General features: G+C 38.3%; 1 protein-coding gene across 2 annotated transcripts in view; it reads left to right on the forward strand.

Annotated features, from left to right (window-relative positions):
* Positions 1-17,018, forward strand: part of EPDR1 (ependymin related 1) — a 30,823-nt gene that overhangs the window by 10,296 nt on the left and 3,509 nt on the right. The gene's annotated exons all lie outside the window — the stretch shown is intronic.

Raw genomic sequence — 17,018 nt, forward strand, 5'->3', positions numbered from 1 at the left:
GGCCCAAAACTTCATTATTCTCACCTGTATTTATTGCAATAGCCTCTTCATGAGTTCCCCAACTTTTGCCATTGCCCCTTTTGGTCTCAGCACAGGATCTCAAGTGATTCTGCTAAAAAATGTTTTATCATGTCACTTGTATGCTCAAGAACCTCCAATGCCTTGCCATCTCCCAGAGTAAATGGCCTTACAATGACCTGACCATACTGTGGGATCAGCTCCTCCATCCCCTCCATACCTTGTCTATGACCTCATCACTCCATTGTCTATCCATTATTACATCATCAGCTCACTCACTTTAGCCCATGACCTCAGCATGCTTCTGACCCTTTGGCACTGTGTTATTGCTCCCCCTGCCCAGAAAGCCTTTTTACTAAAAAGCTGCATGGCCTCCTTCCAAGTAAGACTGTCTTTTTTTTCCACATTCTTATACACCCCAGCTTACTCCCCTATATGTTCAAGATTCTTAACCACCATCTAGCATAATATTTAATACTTTTTAAGTTTTTCCTCAAAACATTCTGCAAACTCACCCATATCAACTAGTTTATTTCTATCATCTTTCAACTCCTGACTCCTCCTCCTTTAGTTTTTGTTGTCATCTCCTCAAAGGGGACTTCTGTGACCATTCCACAAACCTGTCCCTACAAGCCACTATATAGCACACCTCATTCTGTTTTTCTCAGGATACTCTCACTGTGTAACATTGTCTTATCATTTTAATTGCCTGGTGCTTATTGTCCATCTCTCCTGCCTAAAGTGAGGGGAGAATGCTATCAACCTGGTTAACAGCAATTCCCTAGAACCTAGAGGTGCTTGGCACACAAGAAGTCTCAATAAATGTATGTTAAATGAATAAATGCTATTTTTATGGCTTTTGGGTTACTAACATTATACATGTTTGAGGTGAAAAATTTAGATAACATGGAAGAGCAACATAAAGAGGTTAAAAATTGCTCATAATCTTATTATCCAGGTTTAGCAACTTTGGTAAATGTGCTTCTGGATTTTTTCCTATTTGTATATATACAATTTTAAAATTAAAATGAAAACACGCTATGCAGTTTTTTATTTAACAAAATATTGTGTGTATTTCTCATGCTACTAAGTAATCTTTAACAGAATCATTGTTAGTGACTGTGGTATTCTAGCTAATGGATGGAACATTGTTTCTTTAAGCAGTACCTTATTATGGGACAATTATCTTTCTTTATCCTCAATTTTTCACCAGTATAAACAACTGCATGTATAATCTTGTGTAATATATGTGTACCATTTAAAAATATATTTTGGATAAATTCCTAGATAAAAAATGTTAGAAAAGGGATTTGCACATTTAAAAATTTTGATGATTTTGCCCTTCAAGAAAGTTGTTCCAATTGACGTTTCAATTGGTAAAGTATGAGTGTTTGTGTTTCCCATGCCTATAAGGAGTCTAACTCTTAGTGATTTCTAACATGATAAGAAACAGAAGAGCAAATTGATGTACCCATAGTGATGTCACACTTCCTTGTCGTGATTCCCACTCTAATGTGAATGCCTTTAATATTTTAGTTAGGTCTCCTATAAAGTTACTCTATCATGCTCAGTAAATATCTTTATGAGCTATTTTATGAAGAATTTATTCTAATCAGGAAGGATATTAAACTTTAGCAACCTAGTGATTTTAACTAATAGATCACTTTACATTAAACCATCTTTGCATTCCTGAAATAAATTCTAATTTATCAGTATGTATAATATTTTAGTACTTTGCTTGATTTTATTTGCTATTATTTTTCTTAAGACTTCTTTTTAATCCATAGCCACAATTTAGCTTGATCCGTAGTCTTTATTTTTATGCTTTATATATTTTAATGTGACGTTTTTCATATTTTTGTAAAAACATTGACAAGCTTTCTATATTTCTTTATGCTCTAAAGCCTTGAGGTTGGAAAATACTAATTCATAAAACCATTTGGACTCAATTTCTTTTGAAAAAATATCTTTGATTTATTTTTAAGTTCAAAGATCAAAGATGTAAGATATCATTAGGTCATTTTAAGGATTTTCCCCCTCTCTGGTTATTGGTCCACTTAACTTCCTGTTTCATTCTGAGTCATTTTTGATTACCAGTATTTACATTTTTCTATGAAATCTTCCATTTCATCAGATTCTATTCATTATTTTTGTACATAACTTTTAAACAACTCTACCTTGTCTATTGATACTGTTTCTTCTCAATTACATTTTAATAATACACCAATGGATTTGTACAATGGTTTTATGGTGTATTATTCATTTATATTTTATATCATATAGCTCCTTTATTAAGAATAATTTTTGACATCAAATTACACCATATACCCATATTTTTAAAAGTTTCTAAGCAGAGTTGTAATGGATCCCTCCCTTGGAGGGCATCTCACAACTTATGAAAATGGATCCCATGTGTTCCTTTCATGTATGAGCCTCTCCCTAGCTGTTCTCTTATCAAACACTGTTCCAAATGTCTCTCTTGCTCCTCAATCTAAGTTTTGGGGAATTTCCCCCAATATGGGCATTGAAAGTTTTCCAAATGTCATTGGTTTTCTTCAGAAGCCGTGTTCTTTTCCTCTTTTCTTGGTTCCTCTTTGGGCTGAGAGGCTATCTGAAAAATCAGACCCCCTAACAGGTGCTTATGTTGCTCTCAGACCCTCCAAAGAAAGAAGAAGCTCTCAGGACAGATGGCCTCCAAACAGAAGGTAGCTGCCCCCGGAAAACTCTTTGCAGAGAGGCTCTGGAGGAAGTGGGTAGGCCAATGCAGCAAATGTGCAGAAAGTACAAGAGGGTGGAAGCTCTAATTTCAGGAGAAACAGGACAATGGACCAGTGGACAAATCTATCAGCCCACACTCAGCAAAAGATGCTGAGGAGAGAATCTACCCAGGATTTGATATCCATTGAAATACCACATCATGAACACAGAACACAGATGCTGTGTTCTGTTGAGGTTCATATGTTTCTTCTAGATGTGGGAGTCCTCTTTCTTTGAATTGAGTCTCTACTTGTCCCCCCTTTATCACATACTCTGTATTTTGGACAATGATTCTCCTCCTGACCCACCTCCAGGTGTTGTCTGTCTTACCCATGTGACCCCAGAGGGGCCACTTTTGTGAGGTGTCAGTTATTTTTAAGGAGTTAGAGAATGAAGCTTGGAAATCTGCTTTTCTGATGTCAGGATACAGATTTGCTGTGGTGGTGGTGGTTGTTTTCGTAAAGGACATGTATTTATTTCTATATCACTAGGTATGTTGAAAAGAACTTAAAGTGTTTGGATGGTTTCTGTTCTTTTATCATGCAGTTCAAACCTCTAAAAGGTCAACTTCTTTGCCAGTTGAAAGACAGTTAAATTTTTCTAATGTGTATATTTGTACAAACATATAAGTAACTTTACCACAAGGTCTACCATTAAAAAAGGAACATTTATTATTTTACACAATTTATTTGTCACTGTAATTTCTTTTATACTAATATTCTTGTTTACCTTACCTGAATCCTTTGTTTTGATTCATGTTTCAGTTAACTAGAAAACATATTCAATTAATTTTCTTCAGACAGGATACTTTCAGAGACTTTGAATGTTTGAGAACATCTACTTACTGCTGTCTTAGATAATGATGATTTGAGGAGTACGCAATTCATTAGGTAAAAATCATGTTTCTGCTTAAAAATTTTTATGGCATTTAGAGATCTAGAAGAGAACTCTGATTTTAAAGTAATTTTGGTTTAGTGTTAATAATTTTTTCTGCCCAAGTTTTTGTAGGTTGTTTCCATTATCTTTGAACTTTATTAATTAATATTTCCAGGTTATGTATGGCTGTAGGGAAATTTTATCTACTGTTTCTGGAGGTTTAATACTCTTCTCTCTTTGTTCCTTGCAATATTTCTCTCCTTACATGTATTGGTTCTCTTACATCTGTCCTCCAAATTTCTTATCTTTTCATTAACCTTTCATCACTTTATGTTTTTGTCTTAGCTCTGGTATCCCTTCTAATTCACTGCTGCTGTTTTTGTTTCCTGTAGCCAGTACACTGCCTCTTCTGCATTTTCTATTTTAATAAATCATGTTTTTCACTAGAAAGGTATTTTTGTGGTCACACATTATTCCTTTTATGTAGCATAAAATATTGCATAAATGCAGAATTATCCCAAGTCTCAGTGAATGTAAAAAATAACATTTATATTTTAATTTCATTAATTGTTAGCTGGAAGGGTGTGTGTATGTGTGTTTGTGTTTCAACATGGATATAACTGATATATTTCTACTGAAAAGCATAATGCTGCCTCTATAAACATGACTATTCTAGTACCCTCCCAACCTGTTTAATACTCCTTGACATGTAGTTCTAGAAATCATTATGTACCAGAGCAATAGGGATATCTCAATATTAATGAGGCTGTTTCTTTTAGTGATAGTGGAAAGAAAAGTTATGTTGACCTGTCTTATGAGAAGTTTTTTATTATGTTTCATAGGATGAAAGAATTTATGCCTACACATTGCCAATATCCATCCAGATACATTTTGGGGGAAATTTTATTTCAATTTCTTGAGCAGTTTTCCTCTTTTGAACTAGAATCCAAGTAGTACAGATCCATCACCTACACGTTCTTAAATTGCACACATAATCACACTTTGATTCTACTTTTCCTAGGGCTGCATTCTCAAGCAATTTAACTTTCCTTTTGTTGTATTTGGTTGGCATCAGCCTGCACAATGAGTTTGTGTCTAACACAGCAATTTCAAAATAACGTTTTTCTTTTATGTCTCATAATCACTGCAGGGTGTAACTCTGTCTTGTTTTACGCCAGAATGGCAAGTGGCTGCAGCTCAATTCTTCCTGCTAAGAGTCAGAGAGCCGGCATGCATTACTAATCTATTATGTTGCATATTAAACAAATCCAAACTTTGTCCAATTTCTTTTATAAAAGCCAAAGTCCTTTTGTGATCACAATATAGTATTTGTCCATTCCTCTTTCTGTAATTTAATATACCTTGGGTAGTCAAGAAATTTTACATGGACAGGAAGAATCATTCTTTCCCCTTGTGGAAGGAGAGAAGGAGCATGGTGTTAATGCATTAGAATGAGGCTCATTGGAGATCAGATCTTTGGTTAAATCTTGGCACAAATATTTGCTATTAAGTTATGCTCTGAGCTTCATATTTTCTCATCTGTTGAAAAAAGGAGAAAAAAGTTAATAACATGTCAGTCAGCTGAATTTTCCAGTCTTAAGACTATTTTTCTTTTTTAGTTGTTGTTTGCTCTTTTGTTTTTTTTTTTCCTGACTATACTAATTCAGGTTTTGTTTTGCTTTGTTTTCTGACTATATTAATTCTTGGCTGTAAAGGCAGTAGCTGTTCAGAGTCTTCTGTGCCTAGCTTAGATTCTGGTGTTTTGGATTCTAACATTAGCCAAATTCTTGGGCCCTGCTCATTGACGTGAAGACTCTCATAGACTTGTAAACTTATTATAAGGAACCCTATAGGTAATACCTTGTAAAGCAGTGGTTTTTACTTATTTCATTTCAGGTGTTTCAGTTGCAGTAAATCTGACTATCAGAGGTTTAAACTATGAGGATATTTGGTTTCACCAAGGCCCAAAGTTCTTCTCCATTCACCTACACTGACATTCTTAGAATGTTGGCTTTTAGTTGAAAGATGGCATACTGACTTATTGCCTCATTGTTTAACGGTGGCTGCTGCCACTCCAAGCACATGTTCTTACCCAACTATGTTCAAAGACAAGAAATTAATGAAGAGGAATAGGACAGAGACTCTCCTCTTTTTGTTTCTTTCTTTTTTGCACTGAAATTTTTAAAATTTAATTTTTTAAATTCAATTTATTAAGGTAACATTGGTTAATAATATTATTTAATGTTCAGGTGTACAATTTCATAATACATCTGTATACTCCATTGTGTTCACCATTCAAAGTCTAGTCTCCTTTAATCACCATGTATTTGATACCCTTTACCCTTTTTGTCCTCCCTCTACTTCCCTTCACTATTCTATGAGTTTGTCTATTTTGATTGTTCTTTTGTTGCTTTCTGTTTTGTATCCTATATATGAATGGAATTATACAGTTCTTATCCCTTTATGTCTGACTTATTTCACTTAGCAAGATCCATACTTGTCACTAATTGCAATATTTCATTTTTTATGACCAAATAGTATTCCACTGTATATATGTGCCACATCTTTATTCTCCTTTTCTTTTGAGAGAAGAGAAATGTCCAGAGGATTTCCTCTCCCCACATGTGATCATGTTGCTTTTAGGTTTCCAGTGCCAGAATGATCTATACCCCTAGCTCCAAAGGAGACTAAGAAAATGAGTGTATGAGCATACTTTTTCAGCATCTATATTAAGAAGCCAGCAATAGAGAAGGGGTGGGAATGCCTGCTGGTCTTCTATAAAAGGATCTGCTATAGCACTCAGAAATGTTCTCTCCTTACTTCTCCATTTCACCTGGATGAGTTAATTCTTCTTTGTTACATACTAGATCAAGTGTTAAGTACACAAGTTAATGAAGTAGTTTCTTTATTAAACATTATAGTAAATACTGTTATAACCAGGCTTTCCTACAAAGCTGTATATCCTTGTATTTATATAACAGTTTTATAACCATTATCTCAAATCATCTTTATAATAATGCTATGACCTTCAAAATGTTAGTCTCTCTTTACATATGATAAACAGATTAAAACTATGATCATACAGCTCATCAGTGGTTGACTGGGAACCTTCATTCTTTGACCTAAGCTTCTTTACAGTGCTTTTCACATTATAAACCTTAACCTGAAGTAGGAAAACTACACATAAAAGTTTTCTCACTGACTTCTGGTCAAGATGGAGGTGTAGCTTAATGTGGTACTAGCACCCCCCCCCCCCCGACAACCACACCAGAATTACATTGAAAGTACAGAACAACCATCATTCAGAACCACCAGAAATCTAGTCAAGTGGAAGTCCTACTAGGGATTTAAACAAGAAGCTACCTTGAGACTGGTAGGAGGGATGGGGACATGGAACTGGCTGGTCCCACACTCATGTGTGGCAGATAAAAACTGAAAGGGTTATCTCAGCTACAGAGGTGCCCCCCTGAGGAGTGAGGAGCCCCAGTCCCACACCAAGTCCCTTAGACTAAGGTTCCAGCGCCAGAAATAGAAGTCCTCATAACTTTGGGCTGTAAAAACCAGTGCAGATTGTGCTTAAGTGAGACAGAGGGCTTCTGGAATTCCAGGCAGTTCCTCTTAAAGGGCCCATGCACAAATGTACGCAGACTCACTCCCTCTGAGCTCCAGTGCTGGGGCAGTAGCTCAAAAGGCACCAAGGACATGTGGAGAGGAACTGAATTGTCTGACATCAGATTGAGAGTTGGGGGTAAAATTTTAGCCATACAGAAATGCTGCCAGAGGCCATTGTTCCTTTTCTGAGACCCCACCCACAGTGCTAGCAGGCAGGCATCATTTCTGAGTACCCATCCATCTGGCTCACACTCTTTGTGAGCCACAAACACTGGTGATTACCTGAAACCCTGCTATACCCAACTGGCTGGCTCATCCAAGCTGTGCTCAGTCGCTCTTTTATATGAATGGCATATCTTGGCTCATGCTTCATACTATCCTAAAATCTCCAAAACAAGCACCATCTGGCCTCAGGATGTCCCATACCTCTTGATAAGTGGCTCTAGGACTGGCACTAGTAGCAGCCAGCCTTGTTTGGCACCTTGGCCTCACCTGGGCACCTCCAATACCAGCATAAGCAGCAGCCATATGAAAATTGCTTTGTAGCTCATGCCAGGTAACTCTGGGTAAAACACAGGAAGCAGGTGACCTTGGCCTGCACCTTCTGGGCGGCCCCAGAGCCACTGCACCCAGTGGAAAGCTTTAGAACACATTGGTGTATCACTACCTAACCACCTCTACAGTGACATGGGGTGGACTCAGCATTCACCAGAGCCCTGCTGAAGTAAGTCCTACTCTGTGGCGGGGGCAGGGGATGGTGGTGCTGCACAGCTGATCCTCCATAGTAGTTTCAGCCAGCTCTTACAGCCAATTGGCCTGGGGGTAAATCTCTCCCACTGATGTGTCAACAGCAATCTAGGCTCAAATACAACAGAAGAGTGTACACAATCCATGGGGGTGGGGTACACCTGGAGAAGCCAGCTTGGGTGATCAGGGAGGCTCTGCCCCTGGACCCTACAGAACACCTACCACATAAGACTACTCTGCCAAGCCAGGAAGTTGTAGCAGCTTTACCTAATACATAGAAACAAACACAGGGAAGCTGCCAAAATGAGACAAAGAAACATGACCCAAATGAAAGAACAGAACAGGATTAAAAAAACAAACAAACATGTCCCATATGAAAGAATAGAACAAAACTCCAGAAAAACAAATGCACAAGCAATCTATTAGATGCAGAGTTCAAAACACTGCTCAGTGAACTTAGTGAGAATATCAACAGTATAAAAAGGACATGGAAGCCATAAAAAAAGAGCCAGAAATGAAGGACATACTAACTGAAATGAAGAATTTTTTAATCCTCACCTGAGGACATACTTACTGATTTTGTGTTTATAGAGAGGGAAAGGAAGGGGAAAAAAGAGGGAGAGAAGAATTGATGCAAGAAGCAGCCTCTCATATGTGCCCTGACCTCAGACCAAACCTACAACCTAGGCATGTGCTCTGACTGGGAATCAAACCTGTGACCTTTTGGTTTATGGGATGATGCTCCAACCAACTGAACCTCACCACCAGAGTTGAAATGAAGAGTAACTAATCAAAGAAGAGTAGATGAAGCCAAGAATCAAATCAGTGGCTTGCAATGTAAGGAAGCAAAAAAGACTCATTAAAACAGCAAAAAGAAAAAAGAATCCAAACAAATGAGGTTAGTGTAAGGGTTGCCCCCTCTGGGACAACATCAAGCACACCAACATTTGTGGCATGGAGGTGCCAGAAAGAGAACAGAGACAGCAAGAAACTGAAAACCTATGTGAAAAAATAATGATAGAAAAATACCCTAATCTGGTGAAGGAGGTAGACATACAAGTCCAGGAAGCACAGAGAGTCCCAAACAAGATAAACCCCAAAAGGCCCACATTGAGATATATCATAATTAAAACTCAAAGGTAAAATGCAAAGAGAGAACTTTAAAAACAGTAAAAGAAGAGCAGGTAGTTTTCTACATGGGAGCTCTTATGACACTGCCAGCTGATTTCTTAACAGAAACTTTGCAAGCCAGAGGGATTGGCAAAAAGTGTTCAAAGTGATGAAAAGCAAGGACCAACAACCTGCATTACTCTACGTAGCAAAGCTATCATTTAGAGTTGAAACACAGATAAAGACCTTCCCAGATAAGAAAAACTAAAGGAGTTTATCATCACCAGACCAGTATTACATTAAATTTTAAAGGGTCTTCTTTAAGAAAAGGAAGGAGAAGGAGAAGGAAGGTGGAGAAGAAGAAGAAGAAGAAGAAAGATAAAAAATGTGAATATAAATAATAAAATGCTGATAAATATATATCTTCCAAAAATTGAATCTAAGAAACAAAATAAACAAGCAGAACAGATGCAGATTCATAGATATGAAAACATTTTGATGGTTGCCAGATGGGAGGGGGTTGGTAGGATAGTGAAAAAGGTGAAAGGATTAAGGCATACAATTGGTTGTCACAGAACAGTCATGGGGATGTAAAGCACAACATAGAGAATATGGTAAATAATATTCTGTGTATGTAACTATGTATGGTGTCAAATGAGTATGGGAATTATTGGGATAATCACTTAGTAAGTTATATAATGTCAAATTACTTGGGTGTACACCTGAAACTAATATAATATTGTATATCAACTGTAATTGAAAGAAAAAAATATTTTAAATTAAAAAAGAGTTTTTGTCTTATCATAGTAAGGTAAACTTTTAGATTTCTGGCCAAGATGGAGAGGTAGGTAGATATACTTTGCCTTCTTGCACAACCAAAAGAAGGACAACAACAAATTTAAAAATGAAAAATAACCAGAATTACCAGAAAATTGAACTGTATAGAAGTACGACAACCAATGAGTTAAAGAAGAAACATTCATCCTGAGTGGTAGGATGGGTGGAGATGGGAAGATGGGGCAGAGAGGACTTGAAGCAAGGTGGTGGCTGGAGAACCAGGGTGGGCGAGGTGGCGACTGGTGGGGTGAGTGGTTCCATGTATGCATGCAGATTAACTGGGAGGAAAAACTGGGGAACAAGACCACATAAACCAGAGTTGCAGCAAGGAGAGATAAAGCCTCAAAACTTCTGACTGAAAAATATCTGTGGGGATTGAGGTAGCAGGAGAAACTCCCAGCCTCACAGGAGAGTTCATTGGAAAGACCAATGGGTCCTAGAACATAAACAAACCCACCCACCCAGGAATCAGCACCAAAAGGGCCCAATCTACTTGTTTGTAGTGGAGGAAGTGACTGAAAGTTGGCCAAGAGCTGAACAAGCAGCATTGTTCCTTCTCTGATCTCTCCTCCACATACAGTGCCACAACACAGAAATGTGGGTTGTACTGCCCTGCCCAATACCTAAGTTTCCACCCCTTACTGTGCAACAGGAGCCCCGAGACAAAAAATGGCCCAAATGAAAGAAATGATCAAAGCTCCAGAAAAAATACAGCTAAGCAATGAAGAGATAGCCAACCTGTATGATACAGAGTTCAAAACACTGGTAATCGGGATGCTTACAGAAATGGAGGAAAAACTGAAGGCTATGCCAAGTGGAATAAAGGAAAATATACAGGGAACCAACAGTGAAGAGAAGGAAACTGGGATTCAAATCAATGGTTTGGAGCAGAAGGAAGAAGTAAACATTCAGCCAGAACAGAATGAAGAAACAAGAATTCAAAAAAAATATTGGTAGACTTAGGAACTTCTGTGACAACTTTAAATGTTCCAACATCTGAATTATAGGAGTGCCAGAAGGATAAGAGAAGAGCAAGAAATCTAACACTTATTTGAAAACATAATGAAGGAGAGATTTCCTAATCTGGCAAAGGAAACAGACTTGCAGGAAGTCCAGGAAGCTCAGAGGGTCCCCAAAAGGTTGGACCCAAGGTAGCACACACCAAGGCACATCACAATTATGTTACCCAAGATTAAAGAGAAGAAGAGAATCTTAAAAGCAGTAAGGGAAAAGGAGACAGTCACATACAAAGGAATTCCCATTAGACTATCAGCTGATTTCTCAGAAGAAACCTTGCAGGCAAGAAGAGGCTGGAAAGAAGTATTGCAAGTCATGAAAGGCAAGGACCTACATGCAAGATTAGTCTATTCAGCAAAGCTATCATTTAGAATGGGAGGGCAGATAAAGTGCTTTCCAATAAGGTCAAGTTAAAGGAGTTCATCATCACCAAGCCCTTATTATATGAAATGTTAAAGGGACTTATCTAAGAAAATAAGATAAAAAATACAAACAGTAAAATGACAACAAACAACTATCAACAACTGAACCTAAAAAGAACAAAAACAAATACAAAAATGAACTAAGCAAACAACTAGAACAGGAACAGTTTCACAGAAATGGAGATCACGTGGAGGGTTATCAGTAGGGAGGGGGTAAAGAGAGAATGGGGGGAACGGTACAGGGAATAAGAAACATAAATGATAGGTACAAAATAGACAGGGGGAGGTTAAGAACAGTATGGGAAATGGAGAAGCCAAAGAATTTATATATGTGACCCAAGGACATGAACTAAGGTGGGGGAATGATTGTGGGAGGGCGGTACAGGGCAGAGGGGAATAAAAGGTTAAAAAAATGAGACAACCCTAATAGCATAATCAATAAAATATATTTAAAAACTTTTATGTAATGGGTGGAAATTAATGAAGCTGTACATTCAGTTAAAAATTACAACGTGCTTTTTTTGGGAGGGGGAACAGTATTATCTTTTTTTTAAGATTTTATTTATTTATTTTTAGAGAGGGAAGGGAAGAAGAAAGAGAGAGAGAGAGAGAGAGATTGAGAGAGAGAGAGAAAGAGAGAGAGACATCAATGTGTGGTTGCTGGGAGCCGTGGCCTGCAACCTAGGCATGTGCCCTGACTGGGAATCGAACCTGCGATGCCTGGTTCGCAGCCCATGCTCAATCCACTGAGCTACGCCAGCCAGGGCAGGGGATGGTATTATCTTATAAAATACATAATGGGAATTTCCTTTGACCCAACAATATCAGTCTATAAATTTTCCATTTTGTTGTAAATACAGGCAGAAGGGTTTATCTCCCATTTTTAGTCAGCATTGTTAATGGTGTTAATATTAACAAATTGTAGAAATAATTTAATCTCATATATTTCTCATGTAGATGAGAAATATGCATTTAGTAAAATTCTTATAAAGCAATCTCATTTATGAAAATTAAAACAATCATTAATTAATAATTTCCGAATGCCAAACTGAACCTAGCAGCACATAAAAATAGAAAAGAATACATTATGACCTAGTGAGGCTTTGTTCAGGAATGCAAGGATAATTTAATTTTAAGGAATCCAAAAACATTTATGAAAATAAACATGTGATCATCACTTAGTTTCCAGAAATCCAGTTGATGAAATTAAGCAAACATTTCTGATACAAAGTATTCAGTAGCAATTGATGGATACTTCCTTAATATGATACCATCTGTACAGTTCTTAGTTTACTTAGTATTGGAACCAAAGTCTCTTTCCCTACTAAACCCAGGAAGAAGGCAACAATGTGCATTATCTCTATTTTTTTTGATATTGTGTTGGATTTATTGGCCAATATAATCAGAGAGATAAAATAATTAGAGGTGCAAAAGTTATAAAAGAAGAGATAAAAAACTATCTCTGCCATTGGATGCAGCATTTTTGAAAACATAAAAGGCTTAAAACATAAAACATTCAAATAATAACATATTTAGTAAGGTAGCAGTATATAAAATTAATGTGAAAAATTAGTATTCTTAATATATAGAAACAATAATCTGCTAGAAACTACAGTGGAAAAGATTTTATTTAAAACAGTATCAGCAGTAACAAAAGCCAAACAGGAATAAATTTAAAGAAGATGTACAAAGTCTATACAGAAAAAAATTAAACACTCCTGAAATATACAAAGAGACACAAAATAATATTTGAAAACATTGAAAGATTTTTTGGGGTGGTAGGATGACTCAACATTGTAAAGTTATGCATACTTTCTACATTAATATATAAATTTAACTCAATTCCTCTTCCCAAAAATGTAAAAATGGTTAGTTTTTTGGGAATTAAGTAAGTGGTAGGGCCCTCCTGGAACTATATTTACAGTGGTGTCTGGCCAGCAAGGAGGAATTTACATGCCGTTGGTGAACCAGGGCTGGCCTGCCTGCCTTTCCCTCCATTCCAGCACCTCACCTTGCTTGACTGCACCCCAGGGGCATAGTTTGTGACAGCTTACTTCATTTCAGAGCCAGGCTTTGATCTCTCCTCCCAGAATCCAGTTTCTGTTGAAGTTGGTCGGTTCTTTGGGTCTACAGTTATTACCCTCACAGCATCCTAGGCTGATGACTCATTTCAACCCTGGCTGACCTCTGCATTTTGACCTTGTGGCTCTGTTGGGTTCCAGGCCCTGTATCCTATTGGCAATGAAGAACCTGAAACTTAATTGTGCATATGTTCACATAAACATACAAGCCACTACAGCATCATAAAAATCTTTTCCAAAACTCTCTGCAGAGTAGTACTCACATTTATATGCACGTGTATTTTGTAAAACAAATTTTACTGTTCTATTTTGTTTCTAATTAAGTGAATATTTTCTGTCTTACTTAAGATACTCTTGACATAGCTCAATATCAGACTGTGCACTCATTAAAACATTTTTTATTTTGAAAACAGAAAAGAACAGAGAACAGTATAACAAACACCTGTGTTCAGACCACCCAGAATTAACAAATGTTAACATTTTATAATGATTGTTTCAAGTCTAGAATTCTCATTTTAAAATTAAATTGTACTTTTTCGTATAGGCAAAGCTGGCCTCAGGAGAAGAGTAAAGTTGGCCATTCCGCTCCTGCTATCACCTTCCCTTCCCTGTCAGGTGACCACCCCGGCGTTGGTGGCCCTTGGTTCTGCAGCAGATCATGCCATGCCTCTCCCAGAACAGCTGTACTGGTAGCTGTTACCCAGGACTCTGGATGGAACAGTGGAATCCTCAACTATATTAGAAATGAGTCCTGCTTATGAGTCACACAAAAAGTTCCAAGCAGAAAAAGGAAAGTTTATTAGAACAAAGGAAACATATAACTTTTTTACAAGGGTGTCTCTAGGCACTGGGCCCCAGAAAAGAAATGCATGTAGGAACTGAACAGCTGTTGGAATTCCAGCTTGCTCTGTGCTTCTCTCTGCTTCATTCTTTGCTCTTATTCAGTTCACTTATTGGGAAATAGCCTCCCATGACTTCTGTGTTTATATATGATGTATCCAGTCACATGAGACGGACTGGCAAAACTTCTGTTAACATACCACATGTCTGAGGGAGTGCAACTGGTTGTCCTGCCTAGGTCAGGTGTCCATCTCCTGTTGAGCAAGCTCTGCTGAGTTTGACCAAGTCATGTATGCAGACTTGGCTGCCATGACCTCACTTCTGTGATCTTGGATTTAGGGGCTGCAGGCTATTCTCAAGAAGGAACCTCCCCTCCTGAACATGACTGTACATCTTCCAAGGGACAATCATGGCAATTTGAGAAGCATTTGACTGGAGTGTCAGCAAAAGCTAGGAATGACTCTCTTCACTAAACACCCTAAATTTAGAAAGCACAGGAGCATGCCACTGATGATGAAGAGAAGAATAACAAAGACCACCCCTAAGGGCAAAAAATACAGGCATTTTGTGGGGGCCTGCTGTCATTAAAAAGACCATGGAACAGAATTTGTGTGGGCACAAAAATTCCCACGCTTACAAATGGACTATGCTCTGAAGTTGATGTTGTTTTTGTATTCCTTTCATGAATGTTTAGACCCTGAAGTGCCAGGGGCCTAACAAGAATATGGTGACATGAGAAAACAGTGACAACCCAACCCCAAACTCCTCCAAAGGGCTTATAGTTTGATGTGAACCCTGGGTGTGTGTTATAAGAGGCTGACTCCATTTTTGAGCAATGTGGCATAAAATGAACACTACCTTTTCTGTCTACATACACTCTCACTTCTAAAGGGCTGTGCTTGAGTTTTACCCTTGTAAACCATTTCAAATATTTTCTGTAATAAGCAGGATAGATATATTTAAATATATAAAATGAGGTCATGTATATATTTCTATACTAGCTCTTACAAAACAGAAGCCCTAATACTATTTTAACCACACAGACAGTGATCATTTATAATACTTTTTCCTGAAGAAAGTAATTTTTGTGCTTGTTGCGCGTGGGTCACCGGCCAGCAGTGACCACGGAACACTGTGGATGGCTCGACGATAAACACGCGAGAAATAACAACATGCACAGAGACAAACTAGTTTCTGTGGGGAAGTAGGGACGAAATGGCCACCCCCCCTAGTGGGGGAGCGCGCTGATTTACCGTCCATACCTGCTTTTATTAGGCTCATTTTGCATAATAATTCAGGTAAAGTACAGTACTCATTGGGGGAAGTAAGGAACTACAGAAAACAAAGAACTCTGCCGGTCTATTGAGTTGGGGTCAAAGAGCTGTAAGACTGAGGAACAAACTAACTTCCTCCTAAGACCCTTCTCATTCAACTGAGAGCATTCTAAACAAAGGAGGTTTCACAGTAATTTACATATTCTTTCTTAGGCCTGATCACCCAGGGAATCCGCACTTCTCAGTACCGAGCTGCACCACCCTGTCATTGTTTCAGGCTTAGGTGGAGCAAGGGAACTAAGGCAACCGAGAGATAAGGAGATTTTCTTCCAGACGCTGAGAACTCAGGCTATGTCAAAGCCAAGGAGCGAGGGTCCATCACCCCCCTTTTGCTGCAGCGCCCCAAGTCCTTCTTTTGGGGGGGGCCTCCCAAAGTGATCGTGCCTGGCTTAGGGTCGTTCCCCCCGTGGGGAATCTTACCCGTCTTTGGCTAACCGACCAAGCTTTTTGGGGGTTCAGTTATGAATAAAGCAGCAGAAGCAGCATTCCTGCCAGGAAGATAAGCTTTTATCTCCTTGCCGGCTTACGGTTCCAAGGGTGTTCCCTTAGCCTTAGCTAGGTGGGGGTTTCAGCCTCTGATACCAGTCAGGGCGGTTCCCAACATGTGCTCAGACTTGGAATGGTGAGCAGGTATCCTTCATGAAGGCTGTGAAGTGGAGTTACTTGCTCATGAAAAGCCACTTCTCTAGGCTCTGCCACCCTCAGGTGCTGCAAATTTCACTTTTTGAGGTCAGGGCTGCATCCTCATGCTGCTCAACCAGCAGCATGGCCTGAGTTTTGTATTGACAGTCAAACACGTAGAAACTCCATTGGCATATGATTTCCTTTATGTGGAATTTGAAAAACAAAATAACTAAACAAGGAGAATAGAAACAGACTCATAGATAGATAACATTTTGATGGTTACCAGATAAGAGTGGGGTTGGAGGATGGGTGAAAAAGTACAAATTGCTAGTTACAGAATAGTCATGGTGATGTAAAGTACAGTGTAGGGAATATAGTCAATAATATATGTATGGTGTCAGATGAGTGTGAGATTTATCAGGATGATCGCTTAATAAGTTATATAATATCTAATCACTAGGTTGTATACCTGAAACTAATATAATATTGTATGTCAAGTACAGTTAAAAATAAAAAATTATTTAAAGTAAAAAAAAAAAAGAAACTCAGTGGGCTTCACTTCAGATTGCTTAGATTTAAAAATGATACAATATGGTTGACAACACAGTATGTAAGATGATCACAGGTGGTCTGCTGATTCCTGGCACAGCCTGGGAGTAGGGAGTGCCCAGGGCTGTGAGAGAGGAGGCAGAGAGCATGCAGACAATCTGCACAGAAAGCCATTCATTTTGGGGTCCCCTCAG

This window comes from Phyllostomus hastatus, unplaced genomic scaffold (assembly GCF_019186645.2).
Source record: "Phyllostomus hastatus isolate PE091 unplaced genomic scaffold, TTU_PhHast_1.1 phas_scaffold_78, whole genome shotgun sequence".
NCBI lineage: Eukaryota > Metazoa > Chordata > Mammalia > Chiroptera > Phyllostomidae > Phyllostomus > Phyllostomus hastatus.